This window comes from Cervus elaphus, chromosome 19 (assembly GCF_910594005.1).
Source record: "Cervus elaphus chromosome 19, mCerEla1.1, whole genome shotgun sequence".
Taxonomy (NCBI): Eukaryota; Metazoa; Chordata; class Mammalia; order Artiodactyla; family Cervidae; genus Cervus; species Cervus elaphus.
The window spans coordinates 26,189,438-26,214,610 of record NC_057833.1 but is presented as its reverse complement, the minus strand read 5'-3'; the positions used below and the strand labels follow the sequence as shown (position 1 = coordinate 26,214,610).

The 25,173-nt window shown below is 35.4% G+C and overlaps 1 protein-coding gene across 6 annotated transcripts in view; it reads right to left on the bottom strand.

Annotated features, from left to right (window-relative positions):
* NLGN1 (neuroligin 1) overlaps positions 1–25,173 on the bottom strand; it is an 894,249-nt gene that overhangs the window by 720,860 nt on the left and 148,216 nt on the right. For 2 of the 6 annotated variants that reach the window (XM_043875128.1, XM_043875130.1), the window contains exon 1: positions 7,358–7,965. The exons of the other annotated variants lie outside the window; for them this stretch is intronic. The gene's annotated coding sequence lies outside the window, so the exon portion shown is untranslated. Of the gene's footprint in view, positions 1–7,357; positions 7,966–25,173 lie in introns of those variants that run through there. 6 annotated transcript variants of the gene reach the window in all.

Sequence of the window (25,173 nt, the reverse complement as noted above, 5' to 3'; positions counted from 1 at the left end):
TTCAACTGTGATATGTGACCTCTGTGAAGGCATTATCTTAATTACACTTGGCAGCAAAAGGAAATAAAACAGAGAAGAGGTGAAGATAAATAGAAGTACAATGAAAATTCCTCATCATGCAGAGGTGTGGAGGCATGTTTCTATAGACTGGTGACTAATTTTGTTACCATGTGGCAAAAAAGTGAGATCTGAAGATGCCATAACAGCCTTCTGACAGCAGAAAGAAAAAGAGATCAAAGTGATAGCATTTCCTTCTGCATTCTATAACTGAATATTTCTAAGACCATCATTAAAACAAATGGCTAAACGTTACTGAGTTTCTCCTTTATTTTGTTTTGGGGATGCAAGCAAAACAATCCATTTAACATTTGACTATATAAAATAAGTTTTACTTTCTGTTTACTCTGAACCTACTCTCAGAATCTCTAAATAGTAATTGCTGTTTTAGAATCTACAGAAGAGGGTTAACTTTCAAATGTGCAAGGACGTGAAGAGGATTTGAAGGGCAGCAACGGTAAAACAGAATGTTTAAAAATGAAAGCATAGGCAACTGTTTTAATGTATACGTCAAATACCACAGGACGCATATTTAAAACCAATTGGTGTGACTCTCTCAGAAGAAAATGAATAATCACTCAAGAGCTCAAGAGGTAGAGTGGATTACTTCCCTTGATATTGAACTGAAGCTTTTGTCTGTAAAGGGCTACTTTGGGGTTGCAAGTCATCGTGTCCAGAAGCAACGTAAGTGTGCCTGCCAGAATCTTTAGCGTGAAGACAGTACAACCTAAGAGCAGGGCTACCTTCTCAGGTCACTGTTTAAGTCTATTCCTGTTTCTGGTGAGTTGTGCCTGGGAAGAGCGGAGAACCGCCACTCCCGGTGCCCTGCTGAACTGAAGTCCTCTTTAAAAATCCTGTGCGGCCAGACGATGGCTACGACGTTGGCAGAGGCGGTGCTGTTTCTCCGCGTGGCCCGGCGCCAGGGTGAGTCAATCGTGACCCCTTGCAGGATGATTAGCAGAGAGGGGGTAGTTAAACCCTTATACCCATTCAGTCTGAGGCTTCTGCAGGAATTGGCAAATACTATAGTTACCATTGTTTAAGGAGTAACTGTCTGCTAAGAACTGGACTGAGACCACCAACTCCTTTCATGTAAGGTACCAGACAACAATAAAGGTTCTGTCACTCCTGATTCGGCTTAGAGCTCAGACTTTGCCCCAAAGTGACAGACGATTATACTTGCAATCTTCTTCAGATATTCACATCTTTGATTTCCTTTCATATTACAGTTCTATTAATACCAACAATAAAAATTCAAAGCAATACTCTATCCATGTGTCATTTGTATAACAAAACATCAATCACAAGAATTTAATATACACAGAAGTTTAAGTGAATTCACCATTTAAATAAAATTGAACAATAGGAAATTTGTAACTATAAATTTTTAAAAAACTGAAAAAAGAATTAATGACCAAAATGCCAAACATGATTATATTTTAGATCTTACTGTCCATGTTTTAAGTGTTTGAATTAGTGCTTCCAAAGTTCCTTGAGATATCACATTTTCTACACAGCAGAAAATAACTCTAATATTCATTTTGGTAAATTATAACCTCAAATAATCCTATTATACTTGTGAGTCCTGATAAAATAATTTATCACAATAAATAAACTACATAAAGATTTCACTGAAAAGTTTCAATTCTTATTTGTTTTTAATTAAAATTCAATCTTTTCAATATATTTCTACTTTTGGAATTTTGCACATATTTTTAAAATATATATCAATTAAAAGTAACAACTGACTTAGGTTAAGAAAAATTAAAAGCAAAAGAGAAGAGATCAGGTATTAAGCAAGAGGTTACATATTTAGCTGTTAATATGCAAGACTAGGATGAGGTTTTTTTAGTCATTCAGCAATATTTGTCAGTTGCTAGTAATATGTCAGACACTGTTCTGAGTGTTGGGGGGAAACACACAGCTTTGAAAAGCCAGACAATACTCCCTGCCATTATAGAGGTTATATAAGCTATACCGCTGTATTATTGCAGCATGTAAAATGTATTACTCATATATTAAATAATTCCTCAGATTTATTACTAAAGACCACAGCTTTAAATAACAGAAACTTTTGGCAACAATCTCATAGCAACATATGCATTAGAATACTTGGCCCAGTTAAAGAGGTAAAGACACTAACTGACTTTTTTTTTTACCCATAAGAAAAAGGATAGATAACAATGTCACATGTGTGTAAAGTTTTGGACAGCTAAGTAATATAGATTTAAATTAAAAATGACAGCTGCAGTGACTTGAAACTTGAAACATAATGGTTACTGAAGTGAACCTTTACTCCTTGTAGCCTTATGGTTAACTATTAGATGGCTGAGTATGATTTTCAGGTGTTAATACTGACAACTGTTTGTCAATGTGATATGTGGTAATCACTGTTTTTCTGGTCAGTGCTGTCATAAGGGGAATGGTGGTCCTATGGGAAAAATTTATACTAACAATAATTCCAAGTTAGTTTTTATCAAGTCAGTATTCATTGATTTAATGAGTGACCATGTTAAATTTCCAAGCGTGGAGTATTCCATATGAAAGTCTGCACCATAACTATTTAAAAAAAGACAAGAAGATTTTCAATTCACTTTGAAATGTTACAGCTAACCTCTTTTTTTCTTCTCAAAGACTCAATATTCACTGGGTATTTCAAAGAGGAAAAACCTACTGTTACACATAGGTAATGCCAAAGGTGTGTATAAGAATAAGTTAGTCTATCGAACAGATGTTGCCAAAAAGACAGTTGTTGAAAAGCATATATAAGACCTTCATGCTATTGCCTGACAGTGTTCCTCTTTCCAGAAGTTCCTACATTAAATACAGATGAAATGTAAGCAAACCACATTCTAAGGAAACATTTGCCCAGTATTCTGTCTCCTCTCCAACCTCTGCCCAGATATAAAATGCCACCACCAAATAAATAAATGGGCAAACAGATAAATAACTTCTAAATTTTATTTCTAAATGCCCAAAATTAAACAGAACTATAGGTGCAGGTAAATATATGAGCACTCCTTACTGAAACACCACCTCCAGCACACCCAAAGGGATGGCATGGATTCTGACTGGTAGATTAGGCAGGCATATATGGTAATTAGGAAAACTGACTACAGAAAAGTGAAAGGCTACTGTGTGGCTACTGAAAGACTACTGTGTCTGAAGGGAACTGGTACAGAACATGCCTGGATATAGTTAACATATTAAACCAAAATTGTCATAGAAAACTGAAAACTCTGAAATAGTGTATATTCTTTGACTTCATAAGGCAGAGCCAAGCACATCAACTTAAAGCAGGTCTGAGATGTCAACTGTGTTTAGTAGGTCTAGTCTCAAAGTCTGGAACTTCCTTTCTTGTCATGTATCCTGTGATTTTTGATTTTACATCTGCAGTAGTAACTTAACTTGCATTTGTTTCAAAATGAATTTCATGCTCAACTTGTTTTTCTTAATTAAACTTTCTTTAGCAGTCCCTAATATGTGTATTATTAAAACTCATTAGTCCTATTCACGCTTGCCTGTCAGTTTTTGGCTACACATTCATATATTGAAGTGCTCGGCTGCTATATGTAGGAAGAAAATTAAATAATAAATATGGGGATTGAACGTTTTATGAGTGTCAAGATGAAAGAGTGCCTGCAAGGCCCATAAGGTTTCACACAAAAGAGGCATTACTGCTAAAGCTAACATGCTGACACATCTCTCATCTATAAAGTCTGCAGTAATGGCAGTAGTAAAGCGTTTCGCCATTGACTAGAATTTCTCTAACATGCAACGGAAACAGGCACAGAAGAGATTATATTGACTGTTACAAAAAGAATTCATATAAAATCCTCCAAAAGTTTAATGTCTGAAAATTTCAAATGCCTGGAGTGATTTATTAGTTTTCCTTAACTTCAGTTAAACTTGAGTTGGCAATCTCTCTCTTTCACATGTTTGCTACCATATAGGTGTTTTTTGTGGGGGTGGGGGACAGAAATAGTTCATATCCTTCTATAGTAAGAGAGTGATGGTGACATTGTCAATGTGATGTCATTAATAACAAAGGAAAAGTAATCAAACCTGTTAGTATTAAGAAATTATTCTTAGGAACAGTTGAGAATGTTGCTATCCCACAAGATTAAGAGGTTAGCTACTTCCAAATGTTTTAAATTATCTTTCAAAAGGCATTTAAAAGGAAACCCTAGATTTATCATGAGTCTTCTAGATGTTAATTTTTCAAAGATTTTCTGGGCTTTGCAAATTTGAAATATTAAAAACTGAAGTTTTAAACTAACTATAAGTTTTAAGTTTTGTTTTTAGCATTTCTGACAAAGCAAAAGAAACAGAAGACTTGCATTTTGAGATGCCATGTGTTAAATTTCAACAAATCATTAAAAAAGGATTGCCCTTTTCATTTTGCTTTCAATTAAGAGTGTGGAGCAATTTCCTTTAGAAAAAAAAAATCGATTGATGTAGAATAACATTTAACTGTATTTAAATAGCTCAAAATCGTGAAACAAATCTGCAGCAAATGTATTACCACCCCCTGAATGTTAGACCCGCTAGAACACATGGAAGGGTTCTAGGGACAGGTGCAGCAAAGCTCCAGTGAAGCAACATGAGTTATTCCATGGTGATAAGCTTTGGGGAATCCAAAGCTATTTCTCATCACACACATTAGAAACCATGCTTGCCACTTTCGGGGCTAATTGAGAGTTTCTATTTCTTTACCCCAAACTATCACATTTCTTGTACTCTGTAGCAAAATTGGGACAGATGATCAAGGCCACCATGTTCTTTTTAATAGTTCTTTTTAATAAAAAATATATATATATATTATTTGAATAAAGTAGAGCTAATGTAACCAAGTGAACTCTTCAGATTTTTTAATAGTTCTCAGAATAATTCACTCTATTAATAGAGAACATTTACGTAACTGGGTAAATTGCTCTTCATTTACTGGTTACAGCTTTTAAATTATTTTTGGGGTGTGCAGTTTTATTTATTTTTATTCCTATTATTATTAACTTTCCAAAGTGGATCTACCACCTACAAAGTTTACCTAAGTTTTATGTAGGAACTGCTTATAGGAACCACAGAGTGGGTCAAAGTTTTCACCTTTTCATCTTCACTGCCAAAAGAAAATGGAACAAGGGGCCACAAAGTATTGATTATTCTTGCCAGAGGAAAATATTGTTCAGTCATGACAAAGGCACTTTAAGCTAACTCTTCTGGCTTTCACACCATTGTGCATGCCATGACCACTGGGTCAGTTGTTATAAAAGATGTAAATTAACTTTTACAAGGATTTCCTTTTTCCTTTTTCATATATCATATTCTCCATCTACTTTTATAGTATCAACATTATATTCTCTACTAGTCTATAAAGAGGAATTCTAATCCATCTCCCATTTGCCTTCGTGATTTATTTACTATTATATTTTGCTATTTGCTAGCTGTCTGTTTTAACTTAGATTTTTTAAAAGATGTTAATATTAGTGGACAATGTAGCTATGATCAGTGGCTAGAATGTACTAAAACACAGAATATCCATTCCTCTAGCTCATGGTGCACAAAAACCATGACCTAGAGCTGTGTTTAAAAAAAAAAAAAAGGCAAACCCAGCCTCTGAGATATCTTAAAACTAACACATTTGCAGGAACTATGTCTTGCTATTTTTATAATCTCTAGAAAAACTTAAAGTCTGCAGAAATAAGTAGTAACTTTTCCACTGCAGAATCCTTGGAGACAAGAGTTTCATTTTTTGCCATTTAATCTTAAAAAGGAAAAAGGAATGGCATTGATCTTGTTTCAGAATTTAGACTTAAGAAACACATATATACATACAAATCCAAGAAGAAAGTTTGGTGAGGCTCCTCTTTTAATACCAGAATGTCTGATGTATCTGGAATTCTTGAAGTACTAGGATGATGAGTGTTTTAGATGACATTGAAGAGTTGCCTTTCAGTGAGTTCACCATGAAGAGGTTTTAATGCTAAAACCATAAAGGTATATGGTAGCTACATATATTTCATAGTCTATAAACAGACCCCTGAAAAAATATTTGATGCTCTTCTTTAAAATAATAACATATAGAAAATACATTATTTTATGTTTTAACAATTATCTATCTCCATTTTAGTCTAATGCAGCTGAATGACTGAGGTTTAAAATTTAACGAAATGGCCTTAAATAGGAAAAGCCAACTAAAATTCTGAAGGTGTAAGGAGCCTATGAAGGCAGGCGAGTGCCTTAACTTATTTAACATATCTACATACATATTTAAATCCGTTCTCTCTACGTAATTGTTCTGAACCTATGCGGACTCCAAAATTGTTTCAGAATAATATGCTTTTCTGGATTTCAAAGCAACTTTTAGTTTCCTTAGTCATTAATAGTCACTCATTGGAGTGATTATTTTTAGTTATATCTGCTGAAATTGATTTCCCTTCTGTAAATAAAGATGAGCTTTTGTTGAGAGCAATGAAATAATATTTTAAATTAAAAAAAAAAAAATCTCTGAATTCAGCAGCAAGAAAACGTCTGGAAACGCGCGCGCACCGCTCAATTGGAAAGAAAAGCCAGTAAGTGGCGAGGCAGCCAGGGTAGGCATGCACTGGAAATGCAGCCGGTTGCCTGGCGCACTTGCCAGCCTGGGCCCTCGGCAGAAAGGCTGCAACGCCTTCCTGGACTGGTCCAACTAGAAGAAAAGTTACCTTGGACTGTATTATGCAAAGTCGTACAAGTGAATTACAAGACCTGTGTGGCCGGTCACCCACTCATACGGTCTCCATCCGATGCAGTGACCCTGTAACCCTTTAGTGTTCGGCGGGGAGGAGGGAGAGGCGGGAAGGGGAAGGATGGAAGGGGAAGGGAGAAGAGACAATATGAAAGCGGCCAATCCCCCTGCAAAATTCCCCTAGAAGCCAAGACATTTGCCAAACCCACGGCAGAGACAGCAGCGGTTTCTACTTGGGCTTTCCCCCTCCACATGCAGGTTTTCCAAGGCATCACTGCCTCCTCTCTTTAAGTATCAGTAGGAGAAAGCACTAGATCCAAGAGGGATCTCTCGACTGAGAGATTTTCAAGGCAAAGTTCAGAGCTTAGAGGGCTGCTCGGCTTTCCCACCGACGCCACAAAACGCGGTTTTTAAGCTCGATCTAGGTAGCTCCCTAGCGATCTACCGGAGATGTGCGAGGTGGTTCACATCCCCCCACTTCACTCCCCATTTCACAGGCACCGCGTCCGCAGCACCTTCCGCGCAGCGGCACACAGACCCAGACAGCCCCCTCCCAATAAAAGACCCCAAACTTACCCTCAGTAAGACAAATCCACAGAGGGAGCCCCCTCATCTTTCCCCAGTCCCCTTCCAATAATTCAAGGAGACAGTTTCTACAACACTTCGCCGTCAAATTCAAGCTGAATTGCTCAAAGTATTTACCAGTTCCTAGACGCTTATTTTGGAATCTTGAGCACCCGGTAATTCTTGTTTGACAATTCAAGATGCTTCCTTTATTTTTTTTTTTTTTCTTCTCTAAGCAGCCGCAACCCCAGTTTTGCGCCCCCCCCCCTTTTTTTTTATTCACCCACGGACACTTCCAAAACGTGTCGATTGATCCTTTTTTCTCTCCAGCTGCAAGCACGATCCAGAATCCTTGGGACCCAAAGCCACCTCCATGTAAATCCGAGCATCAGGCAAGAAATACAAATGATCAAACAACGTTACTTCTTTCAGCTGCAATCAGATAATCCTACTAATCCAATAGATTTATCTCGATTGGAAATTGACCTCAAAAATGAATCCCTGGTGCTGATGTCCAGTAGAGCGATTTCGTAGCCTTGTTCGGATGACCAAACGAACTGTGGATTCTTTCTTTCTAAAATGTTTTTGGATTCTGGGTGCACAGCTAGCAAAAAAATGCCGAGGACCCTGGTTTTCCCCTAATATAGGTTTCCACTCCAAATCAGTGCAGGATGAAAAATGGTACAAAGATACCCCTAGTGGCTTGAGGTGATATTGCAGGGATCTAATTTTCTTTTTTCTTTTTTTTGAAATCCCTTCTCCTCACCTTTCTTCCCCCCTCCCCTCTCCCCCATGTAGATAACTGGCTGCTATAGTAGTGAAACAAGAAGGCTGACCGTAGATTAACATGAATAGTATGTGACTACTTGAAAAAATCGTCTGATCTTTCTTCTTTGTTTTACTTTAAAGACTGAATCTGTGCTTCTGTCTCCTCAGTATTCCATCTTTTTCCTACAGAATTTTTCCCAGTGGCATAGAGTAGCTAAAAGGCCAATTTGGGGCAGCCAGTGATTTCAAAGCAAATGTATATGCTTCCTGAATAACTACAGGTATCAAAAGAAGCCTCAGTGTGCCTGAGATATGCTGGGTTTTTTGGGGGGAACCTAACATTTTTTTCCTTTAAAGGAGCATATACATATATTTGTATATACACACATATATTTGTATATATTTGCATTTATGGCAGGTTTTAGAGGAAAAAAAAACAATGCAATGAATTTCAGGGTTCCATTTGGTAAGCAATCTCTCTTAAACTTTACTGTGCCTACCAATAACCTCACGATCTTTTAAAAATGAGGATTCTGATCTAATAGGAACAGGCAATGGATGAAATTTGCCTTCACAGCTAGTCTTCCGACCACACTCTGATTTATCAAGGGCCCAGTAAACTCAGGAAGCTTAATTCACCTTCCTGCTTGTGGGTGTAGTAGCTGCAAGGACTCCAAGATTTTCTTTCCTAATTGACTAAATAATTAAACCTTTTCAAGTGTAAGAGCTAGTAAAGAGTCAAGAGATCTTACTTCTACCACTGGTTTTGTTATTAATTGGCTATGTGACTTTGAGCAGTCACTTTTGACCCAGGGTTAATTTATCTATTAAAAATTAAAGAGTAAACTCAAATAAATTAACAGGTATACTTGTTCCTGGATGGAAGACTTGACTGTAATTTAATCTATAAAATTAAAGTAATTATTATTGAAAGTCCATGTAGTTTTTCAAAGAACTTGAAAAGTTAATTCTACAGTGTGTTTGCAAGAGGAAAGGGTCAAAACTTGTCAATACAATTTTGAAGAACAAGGTATGGGGAATTTCTGTATTGACTATTAATGTTTAATATACAATGACAGTAACTGAGGCAATGTAACTTTGGTTCAGAGATAGAAGTTAGTCCAGGAAAATAGAATACAGGACTTAGTAATATATCCCCACATTTATGGAAACTTGATAAATACCAGGTGGCATTAGAGGGCAATATGGAAAAATGAATTATTCAGGCAGTAAATTAGGCATATGAAAAAAATGTATGTACATCACAAAAGTCAAAGCATAGACTGAGAGGATATATTTGCTATGCAATGTTTGGTTACATAATCAAAGAAGGATTAGTATCCAAGTACATAAAGAATTCTCATAAATCTATAAAGATAAAAATATTATTTAAAAAATGAGCCGATAAATGAATAATTGACAGAAGAGGATTCTCAATGTTCAATAAACATCTGAAAAAAGTATTGCATTTCCCTAGTTACTACAGAAATGCAAGTTAAAATGATGAAGTGTCATTTCACAAGTAGGAAATTGGCAAAATTTTGTTAAGTCCAGCAATAAGAAAAATTTATGAGGATGTAGAGAAACCATGAAGAACAGGTGATAGTACAACTTCAGATAGAAGTTTAGCAATAAAAATTCTTCCATCCCCAACTCCAATCTCCCCACTCATGCATTTTTTTTCTGCGTCTCTATGCACATACAGAAAATAGCCACTACAGAATTACTTGAAAGAGAAAAAAAGAAAAGAAACTTTGGATATATAAGTAAACAAGGAATTTATAGAATATTCACATATTGTAATATCACATGCAGTAAAAAAGAAAAATGAATGCACTGTAGCTACTTGAGTTAGCATGACTGCATTCAGAAATGCAATGTGGAGCAGCAACAACAAAAGCAGGGTGCAGAAAGAAAACTGTGGGTTGATACATTTATATATCAAGTTTGAAAACATTATTATGTCTATGATTATAATATTTATTTTTGAGCATATGCATACGTAGCAAAAGTATATAAACATGCATGACAATGATAAGCTTGAAATTCACGGTATACTTTATCTTTGGAAAGAACCAAAGTTAATGAAATTGGAAAGACATCATGGAGAGCTTAAACCCAGTGTTCAGTGCTTTCTTTCTCAAACTGAATCTGAAGTACACAATGTTTATAGAATTACATTATAAATTGATTGTATGTCTGAACCATTTCCTTAAAATGAAATATTTAAATTAGATGACTTCTATGAACCCTTATAGTTCTGGAAAAATTTCTATTTACAAAAGTATAAGTAGAAGTGAAAAAAATAGTATGGAGTTCAGAATTTCAGAATCTACTGTCTGCACAGAAGTCTATACAGATTTTTTAAATATATGTAGCATTTTAAAAAAATCTATAGCACTTCGTATTTCTAAAAACTGGAAATGTATAGATCCTATTTCTTTCTAGAAGGGATATACAAATTTTCAGCTAGCAAGCAAGAATCATCACCTAAATAAGAAAAAATGTGGTTGAAATAGGGGGGAAAAGTAATGTTCCCCTTTTTTGTGGGGAGTGGTATTTTCCTTTGATCTTACATATAGCAATAACACCTCTGAAATTGTGAAACAGGCAATCAATCGATCATGTTCAGTTCTGACAGTTAACTGGAAACCACCAAATATAGAGTAGCCCTAAGTCAAAAAGCAAGAAGAAAATCCTTCCAGAACTTAAAAAACCCACATGTGAATTCAAGGAAGGAGGCTTTGTTAATGCGAAATATGAGAAATGGAAATCTCATTTTCAAGGCATTATTTTTCATAATTCATGGAAAATAGGAGAGGATACCAAGGAGAGTCCAATCTTAGAAGTAAAATAAGCTACATCCGTAGTTAATATTCTCAACTCATACTGAACTCAGAAAAAAAAGTCTGGAAAAATCAACAACAGACCGTCAACCATTCAGAACAGTGTTCCTGAGCAATAAACAAAGCAGCTTTGTTATAAAGAAAGAGTGAAAGGACAATTTAATTTCCTTTGAGAATGGAATATACAGGGCAGAAGAAGTAGATATATTTCTGAAATTTGGAGAGGTTGACATATTCTTTCAGTAACCACTTATTGAATACCTCTTGCATGCTGGGCACAGTACAATGCATATCACACAAGAATTGACTTTAATACAAACAACTACCACAGTCCCTGAATTTGCTCCTGATGATTGATGCGTTGACTGTAAATGGTTAACAGTTATTCTGAATTGATAATTAACCACGCATACTGAAGAGATACAGATATTAATATAAAACTGAAGTTTCATTTTCAGTGTGTTTAAGTGCACACTTTTTGATGGGTTGAAAGCCATGCAGGTAACAAAGTAAAGGAAGGAGAAGGATGAGAATAAAACATGAATAAAACTCACTTCTTTCCCTGATGATTTCCTTTACACAGATGATAGAAAATTACTTACTCTTTATATTCTTCATAGTACAAATGGTCAGTGAATGAATGACTTAATAGACCAGAGTGAAACTAGTTGACAAGTACATGAAGAAAACAAATTTATTCTCTACCTTGGATGGGCTCTCTCTTCAGAGAATTAAATAGAAAAGTAAAAAATTACTATGACAAACAATAATGGGAAATGAAGGGCCAAGAATGGCAAACGAGTGCCAACTGGAATATGGGATTCCAATTTGATTATGTCACTAAAATTTCAGCTGTGCTAAAACCAAGGGTAGATATGATTATACATCCTATTTCAATTTCTGCAATATAAACAAAAAAAATGATTAATACCAAATGGGTCATGTAAAGAAATGACACAGTTCTACTAAATAATAGGTGAGAAAGTATTGTTGCTTTTAATACAAGAATCATTATGAAAACAGAATTGTGATTTTTTTCAATAATTGATATAGGAGAACACTTTTATGATGAGGTCAAATTCATCAAGTTCTGTCTGATAGTAAACATTTTAGGATGTCATGAAAGATTGGTCTATGTTTGAAAAAAATCTTATATTGTAAAAGAGATTTCAAAAGCAAGTCTTCGGGAAAAAATACTCCACCACCATCTTTAGAACTCCCCTGATGTAATTTCATTTTAAGTGCTCCAGTCTTGAATCTAAATGAATGGCAATTGGGAATTATGAAAGGCATAAAGATAAAAAGTGTTGCAATATTTCAAGTCCTAACTACTGCAAAGGTGGCTGTTTATGAAGAGGTTCTTTCTACTGGGAATAGTCTGTTCACACAATCCTGCTTAATTAGAAAAGACAACTTAAAACACTTGACTGATACTGAATATTTCAGGTATGTATTGGGAGAACATATCTGCTCCAATGCTAAATTTACCAGATGCATCTTTTAGATTTCTTGGTTGGAAGACCTGTAATGGAAACCAAGGAAGGAATGATCAAGACTAGATATTTTAGGATGACTGTTACATAGAGAAACAGGGCTTCTTCATCAAAGCTGGTTTGAGATAATGAAACACATGTTCAAAGCTCAGGGGCTTAAGTCAGAAATGCATCCAAAATTTCAAAACAAACATATCATTTGGAATTACTAAAAATTTCCAAATATCTGTGTTATTATGCTAATAATTAAGAATTTGTTTCTTTTTGAAGGAGCTCTTTTAAAAAAAAAAACCTATAATTGATATTTAGGCTTCCCTGGTGGCTCAGCAGTAAAGGATCCACCAGGAATTCAGGAGACATGGGTTCAATCCCTGGGTCAGGAAGATTCCCCTGGAAAAGGAAATGGCAACTCACTCCAGCATTCTTGCCTGGGAAATCCCATAGAGAGAGAAGCCTGGCAGGCTACAGATCACGGAGCGGCAAAAGAGTTCAACACAACTGAGCGACCAAACAACAACAAACAATTGATATTTATATTTAATTGGCACAATTATTCTCTACTTAACAATACATTTTCCAGTTCAAAGATTTCAGCTGTCACTAGCTCAATACATTATTTTTTTATGGAGTATCTGATTTATTTAAAATTGTAAATTTTTATATATTTGTAAGATTGAATACTATGTATGCTGATCCTCTCATAATCACCATAGTAGTAGTTTAGCTGCACTAGACTCCATCATATCATGATTAATTTTAGTACACTGCAGTGTAGTCTAGAATGTATCTTATAAGCGTTAAAAGTATTCCTTAAGCATGCCTTTAGTACCAAATAAATAAAACCAGGAAATCATCCTATTGTAAATCATCCATTAAAGTTTATTGTATAATATTAGCTTATTTGAGTCTATGTTTCCAGTATGTGTAAAATGTATTGTAAAAGTTGACCTAATTATGGAAAAGTCACATGAAAATTAATGTTCTGTCAATGTATGACAAAAACCACTACAATATTGTAAAGTAATTAGCCTCCAACTAATAAAAATAAATGAAAAAAAAAGAAATAATGTTCTATAGTTCAAGCTGGTAAAGAAAAAATTTAATTCTATCCCAATGGCATCACCATCTCATTGACTTCACAGACACGGGTTGGTTACTCTTTCTTCTCTAAATAGGATTTTATGCTAATCACACAATTAAAAGTAAACACAAGCCTGGATTTTCATCATTGTTCAATTAGTGATCTAATGAGCATCATCTACCTGTCCCAAAATATTTAGGGAACATTAAATAAAACATTAAATAAAGGAGACCTTTAAATTACATCTTAAAAGGAAATGGATATTCTCTCTTGGTGTGTGTGTCTGTGTGCTTCTGTGTGTCTCTCTTTCTTTCTCTCCCTCTCTCTCTGTCTCTATCTGTCCCTCCCGCTCAGAATCCGTGAGCACATAAATCTGCCTCTTTAGTTAATTTTTGATTACTTACATCAAATTAGAAATTACGTCGCGAATGTTTCAAAAAGATGAGTTTTTCTAAAATCACATGTATTCAGAGTTAGAGCTTATTTTTTAATAGTATGTGAATAAAATCATTTCTGATACCTGGAAACAAACAATAAAATGATGCAATCAAATAGAATGATAAAACCACATTACATCCAATGTATAAGAAGTTGTTCAACCATTTAACCATCCATTATAAAAATCATGACCTTCAGCTTAAGCACTTTGCTTTTTCTCTAAAAATTTCCCAACCCTCCCTAGAGATAAGCAAACTTATAAATGTTTTGTTATTTTAAAAATTAAATCTTAAAATTAAATCTTGGCCTCTATTTCTAAGTTTACTAGAAGAAAGGGAGAGAAAGAAAGAGAAAGAATAGCTTTTAAAAAGTAGTTGCTTAAGTAGATTATGCAGAGAAGATAACATCAAAAAAGTTCAAAGCAAAATTTCTTATAAATCACAAAGTTAATAGACTATAAGGTAGTTAGTTTTGGAAAACAGAAAGTTTACCTATCAGACAATGAAGCAAGTATAATTCTTGGCTATCTGTAATACATTAAACCAATTCATAATTCATATCCTCAGGATTCACAAGTCTGATAAAGATGTAGAAAACATTTTAAAGCTGAAATTAATTTTACCAGGATTCAAACAAATCATTAAAACAAGTAGAGTACATTTGAACTGTGACCCAAAGAACTACAATTTTATAGTCCTTGCATAGACTCCAAAAATCTCCTTTTGCTAAATAGAAAAAACCCAAGAAGACAAATGACTGATGTAACTAAGGTCACACTGCATGCAGTCTATGGCATAGATAGATGAGAATCCATTGCACCATGCCACCTCAGACTTGTTGCTGTTTACCTTTGGTTGCTTATATTAATGTATCATCGTTCCTAAACCAAACTGTAAAAATTATAATCAACAAACAAACCAAGGAAGCATAACATTAAATGTAGTTAACATAGTAAGTAGAACAATGGTCCTCCAAAGATGCCCACATCCTAAACTCTGTAATCTGTGAATGTGTTAAATGTATGTGACATATGGGATTGTAAGTATGATTAAGGATCTTGAGATAGGCCTGATGCATTCAAAGGGTCCTTATAAGAAGGAGGCAGAAGAGTCAGAGATGTAATAACAGAAACAGAGATCATAGGGAGATAAACTGAGAGAGCTGAAGATGGTACACCGTTGGCTTAAAAACTGGAGGAAAAGGCCAAAAGCCAAAGAGTGCAGGTGGCCTCTAGAAGTACAAAAGGCAAAGAAGTGGATTCCTCTCTAGAGCCTCTAAAAGAGCACGGTGCTTGTCAAGACACTTTAGATGATTTCCTGAACTACAAATTAATACATTTTTGTAGTTTAAGTCACCAAATTTTAAGGTAACTTGTTACAGCAGCAATAGAAAGATAATGCAATTAATTAAAAAATTAAAAGTATTATGAGAATAATCAATGCTATCCAATAGAAACATAAACTGTACAATATATGCTATTTTATACTTGCTAACATACATTTTTAAAAAAGAAGTAGAATCAGGTGCAATTGAATTCAATAATTTATTTTATTTAGCTCAGTATATTTTAAACAATATCATTTCAACATGTAACACTAGCAAAAATGATTGAGATATTTTGTAATTTTTCATACAAAGTATCCAAAATCTAATCTTGGACATGGAGGTGTCCAATTTCATTTCAAGAGTTCACTAACTACATATACAAATTAAAAGAAAAAATTAATATATTATTTTATAGATGATTTTTATATTCTCTTATATAAGAATCTAGATTAAGAATCATAATGGAATCAAAAGAAATCAGGATAATTGTGTGGCTGATTTTCTTATAGTTTTGTGCTTGAGAAGTGTATTTAAAAAGAAAAACTAGGAAAGGAAGAACAACAAAATAAGGTTAAAGAAAAATGTGATTACCTAATGACACTAATGACACTCAGATATGCAGATGACAGCATCCTTATGGCAGAAAGTGAAAGTGAAAGAGGACAGTGAAAAAGTTGGCTTAAAGCTCAACATTCAGAAAACTAAGATCATGGCATCCGGTCCCATCACTTCATGGGAAATAGATGGGGAGACAGTGAAAACAGTGTCAGACTTTATTTTTGGGGGCTCCAAAATCATGGCAGATGGTGACTGCAGCCATGAAATTAGGACGCTTACTCCTTGGAAGGAAAGCTATGACCAACCTAGATAGCATATTAAAAAGCAGAGACATTACTTTGCCAACAAAGGTTCGTCTGATCAAGGCTACGGTTTTTCCAGTGGTCATGTATGGATGTGAGAGTTGGACTGTGAGGAAAGCTGAGCGCTGAAAAATTGATGCTTTTGAACTATGGTGTTGGAGAAGACTCTTGAGAGGCCCTTGGGCTGCAAGGAGATCCAACCAGTCCATCCTAAAGGAGATCAGTCCTGGGTGTTCACTGGAAGGACTGATGCTGAAGTTGAAACTCCAATACTTTGGCCACCTGATGTGAAGAGTTGACTCATTGGAAAAGACCCTGATGCTGGGAGGGATTGGGGGCAGGAGGAGAAGGGGACGACAGAGGATGAGATGGCTAGATGCCATCACTGACTCGATGGACATGAGTCTGAGTAAACTCCAGGAGTTAGTGATGGACAGGGATGCCTGGCGTGCTATGGTTCATGGGGTCACAAAGAGTTGGACACGACTGAACAACTGAACTGAACTGAACTGAATGACACTAAGGCATCTGATGTTTCTGAAAAATGCTAAGGATAACAGAAAAGAAATTTCTGATATTTTGACAGCAAAAAGATAACCAAGGATAGAATAAGAATGACATTGCTTAGGGCCAACTAGGTAATATGAACAAATGACCAAGAGAAAAGCAAAGCATTAAACTCTAGCTTCCAGTTTCTCCAGAGAAGAACGATGTTCAAATTAGAAAAAGAATATGATGGTGAGGAAATGGTAAGAAACACTGGGTAATTTAAATTAGTTTTAAGATTCCAAGTCTAAATTGGTTACCTAATAGGATACTAAAATTACTTGAAGATGTATTCTTGAGCTAGTATCTATTATCTTTGAGTCACCATGGAAAAACATCAGGAAAATTTTTAACTGTCCTATTTTTCAAACAGAATTCCAGAAACTGAGGTTTACTATTCTTTACATTAACTGAAATTCTAGAACCCACATTCACGTGTGCTCACTAAGTGTATGTCAAATCACAATAAAACTTTTTATTAGAGCTACTGGCATGACAGATCCAAAATGTGGCTTCATTTGTTTATCTTGACCCCACCCAAAGACTTTTATAAGAATCACTCATAATTTTTTGCTGCATGAAATTAAGTATGAACTGAATGATGGAGTAGTTCAGTAGATCCTTTGAAAGTTGAACAATCATTCTTCTGTAGCATCCAGTGAATGTTCTTTGATGTTTTGCTCTCTTTTCCCTTTTCTTGAGGATTAAAGTTTCCATAAAGGATTTGTTTGTAACCAGGACTGTCCATGAAGCAAAATTTGTCTAATGATGGGTATGAATGAGAAGCTCTGGTAGGAGCCTTCCCTTGATCATAGACTTTTAAAGACAGAATATCTAAAATGATCAACTGTTTTTAGAAACATGCTTTCCAATAATACTTTTTCCAACTATTTATTCATCAAAAGCCTGATTTAAATTATGTAAATATCAAATTTCAAATTAAATTTTAAGTTTACTTAATCAAATTTAACATGTAGTATCTTGCTCTGTCTTCTACTGCAATTGTTGTTTTGTTGCTGTTTAGTCTGACACCTTTGCAACCAAGGACTATAATCCGTCAGACTCCTCTCTCCATGGGATTTCCCTGGTAAAAATACTGGAGAGGGTTGCCATTTCCTTCTCCAGGGGATCTTCTGGACCCAGGGATCAAACTCACGTCTGCTGCATTGGCAGGCAGAAATAAGGTCTCCTTATTTCTGGTTTCCTCACCAACACCATATGAATATTTCTATTTCATTAACCAACTATATTTTTATCAAAAAGTATTTCTTATTGATAGTATTTAATTGATTTACAAAAAACTTCGGGTTATAAATAAGAGTGCTTTTAACAAAAGCTTCAAAATTAATCTAAATCTAAAATAAGCTAATCAAAATACAACTCAATATCAATCTTAATTTTGGCTGCATATGTTTCAAATGAAATTTCACGACAGAATGTCGGGTTGTTTCATTTTTTTGACTCCTAATATTGACAAAATTTAAAAAATCTTCCTCTCTCCTCTCTCTCCCTGAATAGACTAGGAAGCAATGTAAAAGATAAAATATTAACAGCAATAGTAATAGCAATAATAACAAAAGACAGAAAAGTCTCAATATGGTCTGCCTCCGTCCTTCTCTTATTCTACCCTTCGACCTCTGTTGTCTCTAACATACATTTAATACAATAGATAATGTATAAGTGTGCAAGTGAAAGTCGCTCAGTCATGTCCAACTCTTTGCGACCTCCATGGACTGTACAGTCCATGGAACTCTCCAGGCCAGAATACTGAAGTGGGTAGCCGTTCTCTTCTCCAGGGGATCTTCCCAACCCAGGAACCATACCCAGGTCTCCTGCATCGCAGGCAGATTCTTTACCAGCTGAGCCACGAGGGATAAGTGTATATTATATTAAATACATTTAACTGAATTACTTTGTTAGCACAAAGTAATGTTTACAGGCTTTGCTATCAGATGGATCCAGGTTCTGTTTCTAAGTGCTCCGAATGCTAGTGACACTTTACTCCCTAGAGTTTTTCTTTCCCTCATCTGCAATATTGAAATGGCCATATTATTTGTGGAAAGCCAGAATTATCTACTTTCCTCAATCTTTTCCCCTATTCACCCTCGACAGAGAAAGATCTCCTAACCATGCCTAAGTTCTGCTACTGGGAGTGATCAATATTAATAACAGGAACATCTGGTTTTATAAATGCTCTATTAAAACAACTGCCAAAATCAAAAAACCAAACATCTAAACCGACTCTCCAGAGCTTTGTAAGGAAGGTACTATAAACAACAGATACATTTTGCTGCATACATAGTATCTCAATATATACTTGGAGAGGGAATGAATAATTCAAGGAAACATCCTGGAGGGAATTCCTTGGTGACCCAGTGGCTAGGGCTCAGTGTTTTCACCGTGGTGGCTCAGGTTCAATCCCAGGTCAGGGAACTAATATACCACAAGCATTACATGAAATTATAAGGCAAACGATTTCAGAGAAAAATAGACCTTCTGTAGTAGAAGGGAAGGAGGCAGGGGACCAAGAGGCCTGGCCACAGTGCTCCTCCATCCACATGAGGGCAATGTACAGCACCACTGGAAAACCACTTGCTCCTTTTACACATGAGAAAATAACTAAGTGATTTGTCCAAGAAGCTCAGTTAGTGACTTCACATCTCCTGACTCCTACTCAAATGCTCTTCCCCTTAATCTATAACGTCTTCTAGATCATGTGGGTGTTGACAGCCCTGGTTACCCCCTCTAAGTCAATCACCTGCTGTCCTGTCCAGCCATCGCACCTGCCACACACTGCTTCTCTAAGCATGCCGAACTACTTGTGATTTTTCAAATCCATCATGCCAAGCATCTGACTTCTTCACATGGCTTTCCTTTTGTCCGGAAACTTCTCTTTGAACACCCTCTTTCTCACCTTTCTTACCTGTACAGATCCACCAAATATAAGTTTACCTAGCACTGACTCTAGAGATCATGACACCACCTCACCTCTCATGGGTCCCACTCCCAAAGTTATGGAGGAATTTTAGTCAAATTTTACTTTTCCTTTTCTTATCATGCTTGCACTTTGACCAATTGCTTTTTGAGGGGGACTTTCACCTTCACTAGCACTTTGAACCGATTCAGCGTCACAACAACAACAAAAAAATATTTGTTGAAAGAAGAAATGCAAGCATGAAGGAATGCTATTTTCGAAGTGGTTTTTACAAAAAGCATGAACATGGAGTAACATGGTATACATTCCAGTGGAAGTGGGAACTTGCTGCACATTCTGTATCACACCTCCAGAAAACAGGGCAACCATGAGCGTCAGCAGCTCTTTAATTCACAGCTCTCAAACTTTCCATTAGCATGAGAGGAAAACCTTGCCAGACACCTATATTAAACAATCTAATCTTTTATTCATGAATTTGAACAGAAAACCAGAACCAGCAAGCATTTGAGGAAAACCCATAGCATTAAAAAGAACAGATAACTAAATAGGAAAAGAAAAGAAAGAAAACCATGGTGGGGAATAAATATTTAAAAAAACAAGAAAAAGAAGTTGCTGCTGCTGCTGTTGTTGTTTCATTTAATCTGTTACTCTTTATGAGACTCAAGGGACTACTGTTTTAAGAAAACTAAAATAGGTTTCTCTGAAAATATACATTTAAAAAAAGAAGAGCTTTTACATAATTTGAATACTGAAATGAACAATTTAATAGATGCCCTCAGTAACCAAATGCACATGGATACAGATTAAGTCATACACTGAAAGTGAAATGAAAATGTCTGTTTTAAAATCTAACACATAATAGATTATGAAGAAACATTTATATGAGGGCTCACAATCCTGGGTTCGCCCTTGGTTTCTTTTACTTCTTTTGCTTTTAAGGTAAACAATATAATGATTTAATTAAAATTAAGTCTAATAAAACACATTTTCAGTATACACAACCCTCACAAAACTGATAGGATAAACTAGCACATTAGTAGTATGAAATCCTCTTGGAGAGCAATTTTACTTCACTTTTTAAGAACCATAACATTTCCATTGTACTTTTACATTTTTCACCTCAGGCAAAAGTACTGGGAAAATGAACACATAGTGTTGGAAGAAATAAATCCTAGAATCTTTTTTTTTTTCTGAAGCTAAGCTATCTTTATTTCCAGAATTTATTTTTTTAGTTTTGTTACTTAATGATTTTGATTATTCTTGATATATCTCAGATTATTATTTGTCATTCATTTAATTTAGCTTTAAGATGTTGATACTCAACAGAAGACTTATTTATTAAGAAAGAAAATATTTTCCCTTTCCTCTATAGGTGTTTACTGAAGGGAAACTTAGGCCAGTGATTTAATTTTCCCTTCACTAGAAATTTAATACAAATTAATAATCCCAAAGAAGGAAAACTTATTTGGAAAGCTATCCTTTGCAATATAGTTTATAATAGCAAAATCAGCAACAATCAAAATACCCAGAATTAGTGGGATATTTAAGTAAGATAAGGCAATATTCTTGATAAATATTATTAGAGAACTATGTAACAACATGGAAAAATGTTCAAGATGCAATGCAAGTGAAGGAAGCAGTATTCAAAATTAAATTTGTGCTCTGATTTCAATTATATAAAAATGCAAACATTTGACTAATTTGGAGAATAATATAAAAATAAAATATTTGGTTTATTTGAATGATACATACCTCTCATTTCTATTTAATAAACCTTGTATACTAGATTTTTTGGGAGAAAACAAGAGAATTTTCCATCTTTCTCATCAATATCTCAAACTTATTGAGATTAAGTGTACCTCTAATGAAAAAAATTGTTCTATTTAGAATTAATAGTGAAATATATGCAAGATTCAAACATTCAACCCTGATACTAAATAGGGGTTATTGAAACTGATGAATCTGCCTTTTCTAATTAATCTTATTTTATAGAGGGTAACTACTTTTAATGTCACAATGGAAAACTTACATGTTTAATGTACTATGGTTTTCAGAATTTTCACACACACATACACACACAATTATTCAATTCTCAATTCTCTTCAAAGCAAAGATTAAAGTAGATAAGAGGAATAGGTATTATTAACATGTTTTTTTTAACAGATGAGGATAAAAAGGGTTAAATTGATTTCTTAAGGTACTATGGGGGCACAGAATGAAACTCACCATAAACCTTCCCTCTACATAATTATCATCTTGTGATAGCATATGATATTAGAATAATTCATTATATATTTACTTATAGAGATAAGTGACTTTTTTTAGTCTTCAAAAAGTTTAATTCTTTACATTTTATTTGCTCATTCCTTTTTTAAGCAATAAAAATTTGAAGACATACTATGTACCAGGCAGTCTGCCAAGTCCTATAGGTAAAGAGATGCCCAAGCCACAGTTCATCCTTAAAGGGTTTGCAGTCTAGGAATGGAGATATACAAATAAATAAAATAAGGCAGGAGTAAAAGTGATAACTGCTGAAATAGAGCTATCAATAGCACACAGACAAGAAACTATTTAATCACTTCTGTGATGAGGATATAGAGGATGTTGGAGAAAACACTTGAGAAAGGCTAACTAAAGAAGAAAATCAGTTATCGCGATATAAAATAGGGTAGAGCGTGACATTATTTTAGAAAGCAAATTCTTTTTCTGAATTTAAGGATTTCACAGAACTCTGCTAATGAGTGTCACTAAAGAATCCAATTTTGCAAGCATTATTTAATTCCCAAATAATTTAGTCTTGATTTGCATAAGGTTTGTTCAGTTATACAAGTTTGGGTGGCCTACTAACCCATATAATTAACTAATTTGTCTGAATGCTATTGAAGTTGAGGTGAGGGAAGGTCAAGAACAATGCCTAGCAATTAAAAGCCTGGGGGGAAAGCTATAATCTGTAGTTTCAATCTCCATCCTAAAGCTATTTTCCATTGAAATCATGATGCATGAAATATGTGGATCAGTTAACCCATTTACTAACAAGATATGGTGATGGATGCTTTCAAGCTCTCTCTAGACTAATTTGAAATAATAAAGTACTACTGTGTAATAGCTGCCTGACCTCAGCCTCTCTGACTGTCATTAATTATAGGCTTACATCTCTCTATTGTATCTCACTCCTTATAGTTCATTCTTTACATAATCCCACTACTCTCAGCCCTTCTTCTTTCTCTATGAATAATTCTATTTGCTTTGGGTTTGAAGAGGATTAACAAAGTGATGGATTAAATCTCTATTCACAATTAATGGAAAAAATCAGTTTAATTCACTGATTCTAATATGCTTAAAATAGCCTTAATTGGCATTGTTTTCTTTCATCCAAAGGAAGTGCTCTTCAATACATACATCTATACTCTTAACAGAATTCTCATTGTAACATCTGCTCCATCTTCACTCCAATTAATTCTGCTGAAATTTGAAACTGTCAAGTCTCTGAGAGCACTTCTTTCAGTCAAAGCACCTTGGTGGTGGTGTGAATCAGTTTATCTTTTGTAACAGAACATATAACTAGGAATTTGAAGAGCCATGTCTTAAAATCATGTTTCTGGAACTGTTCCTCCTTTTCTTGTGGGGACAGATATCACACAACTTTCCTCTTTTCCCCCACACAATGTGAAAAAGAAAGCTATCTCTTTGAAGAACTGCCCATGTTTCTTCCACTATCATTTTAGTAGCTACCCTTCCCTATCCTGCATGTGTGCTAACCTGTGTCCAACTCTTTGCGACCCCATGGACTGTAGCCCATCAGGCTCCTCAGTCCATGGAATTTTCCAGGCAAGAATACTGGACTGGCTTGCCATTTCCTTCTCTAGAGGATTTTCCTGACCTAGGGATCAAACCCACGTCTCTGGCATCTTCTGCAATGGTAGGCAGATTCTTTATCACTGTGCCACCTGGGAAGCCCTATCCTTCCCTAGGTCCATCAAAATTGTTAGAAGACAGCTCCAGCTTTCTAAATGTACTCTCACTCTTTTCCTGGCTTCAGGACAGCAGAACAAGTGGGAATTCAGCAGCCCGGGTCCTGGGATTTGGAAGTTTGGAAAATATAAGTTTGCTGCTCAGTTACTTTTCCTACTCCATGATGCACCTCTGCAAAATTCTGCTCTCCTCTTCGCACCCACTTCATCCTCCATCTGTAAGGCTGCCTGCAGCCTGTGTTACCCCGTTCAGTCTACGCAGATGACTTTGAGTTGACTACTCTCTTGAATTCTTCACCTGGCTGTCTACGCTTTTCCACATCCTCATAGTGCTCACATTCCCCATTTCTCAGGACTAAGTTGTAATGGTCCTTTGTTGAGTTCCTCACCTTACATTGGTTGTAACCTTGCTGGACATCTCCTCCCAATCTTGTGCCACACTCCTAGGTCCCTCATCCTCATCACCCTGGGCTGGGTTTCCCTTTTGGCAGGATGCTTGCCCCATAATTCCCTGTACCCAACACTTGACTCCATTTTCTGCTAGACTGTAAGCTCTATGAAGATAGGAAATTCTGCTTATCACTATACTACCAATATCCAGACAATAGGGGTAGATAATACATAGTAACTGGATGAAAGACTTTCCTCATTAATTCCTGTTACCTTTCTGCACTAAAACAATAGCATATTATTCAAAAAAGATTAAGTTAGGCTAGAAGCACAACTTTAAAATCCCCATTATTTATAACAATAAAGACTGACTTCTTATGCATGCCATGTTCAACAGGTTTCAGTTGATATTCTGGTCCTCAGAGTTACTGAAGCATTCAGAGAATAAAGGCTGAACCATCTTGTGACACTTCCATTTTTTCATGAACTCAGAGTTCACGAAGGAGAAGAAAGCATGGATAATTGCACACCAGCTCTTAGATGGACAAAGAGCATACCATTAACATCTTCTCATATGACCAAAGTAAGTTAGTTATACGGTAACAATAAAACTCCAAGAATGCATGGAAGTTTAGTCTTCCCATGGCCCCAGATGGAGACAAGAACCACAAATGTTGATAAGCACTTGTCATGTTTTACACAATTAGTAAAAAGGATGATATCCTTAAGCATTCATTTCTCAGTAGGATCAGCATAAACTTAATGTCTTTCTACTTGAATAAGGTGGATAAACAGAAATCTGCATTCTTCATTATTAATCCCATATCCTATGTGGTCCCTTCACTCAGAGTTATAAAAGACACAGAGAAAAAGCAGAAGTATTTAGGAGAAGCCTGTGCCTACAACAGGTGGGAGGTGTTTGAAAAAGTAAACTTTTTTGGGGAGAAAGAGCAAGCAAATGGAAGAGCAAGTATCTGGTGTTCCTGCTGATGGAGAAGAGAGAAAGGGAAAAGAGACTGAAGATGAGGTTAAACAGGTAGTAAGGGACAGATCATACAGGATCTTATTTGCTATTGTAGGGATTTCGACTATTATGAGAAATGGGAACCCCTGGCAGGATGTTGACTATAAGAGTGAAAGAATAAGTTTTATTTTGTAAAAAAAAAATCAGTCC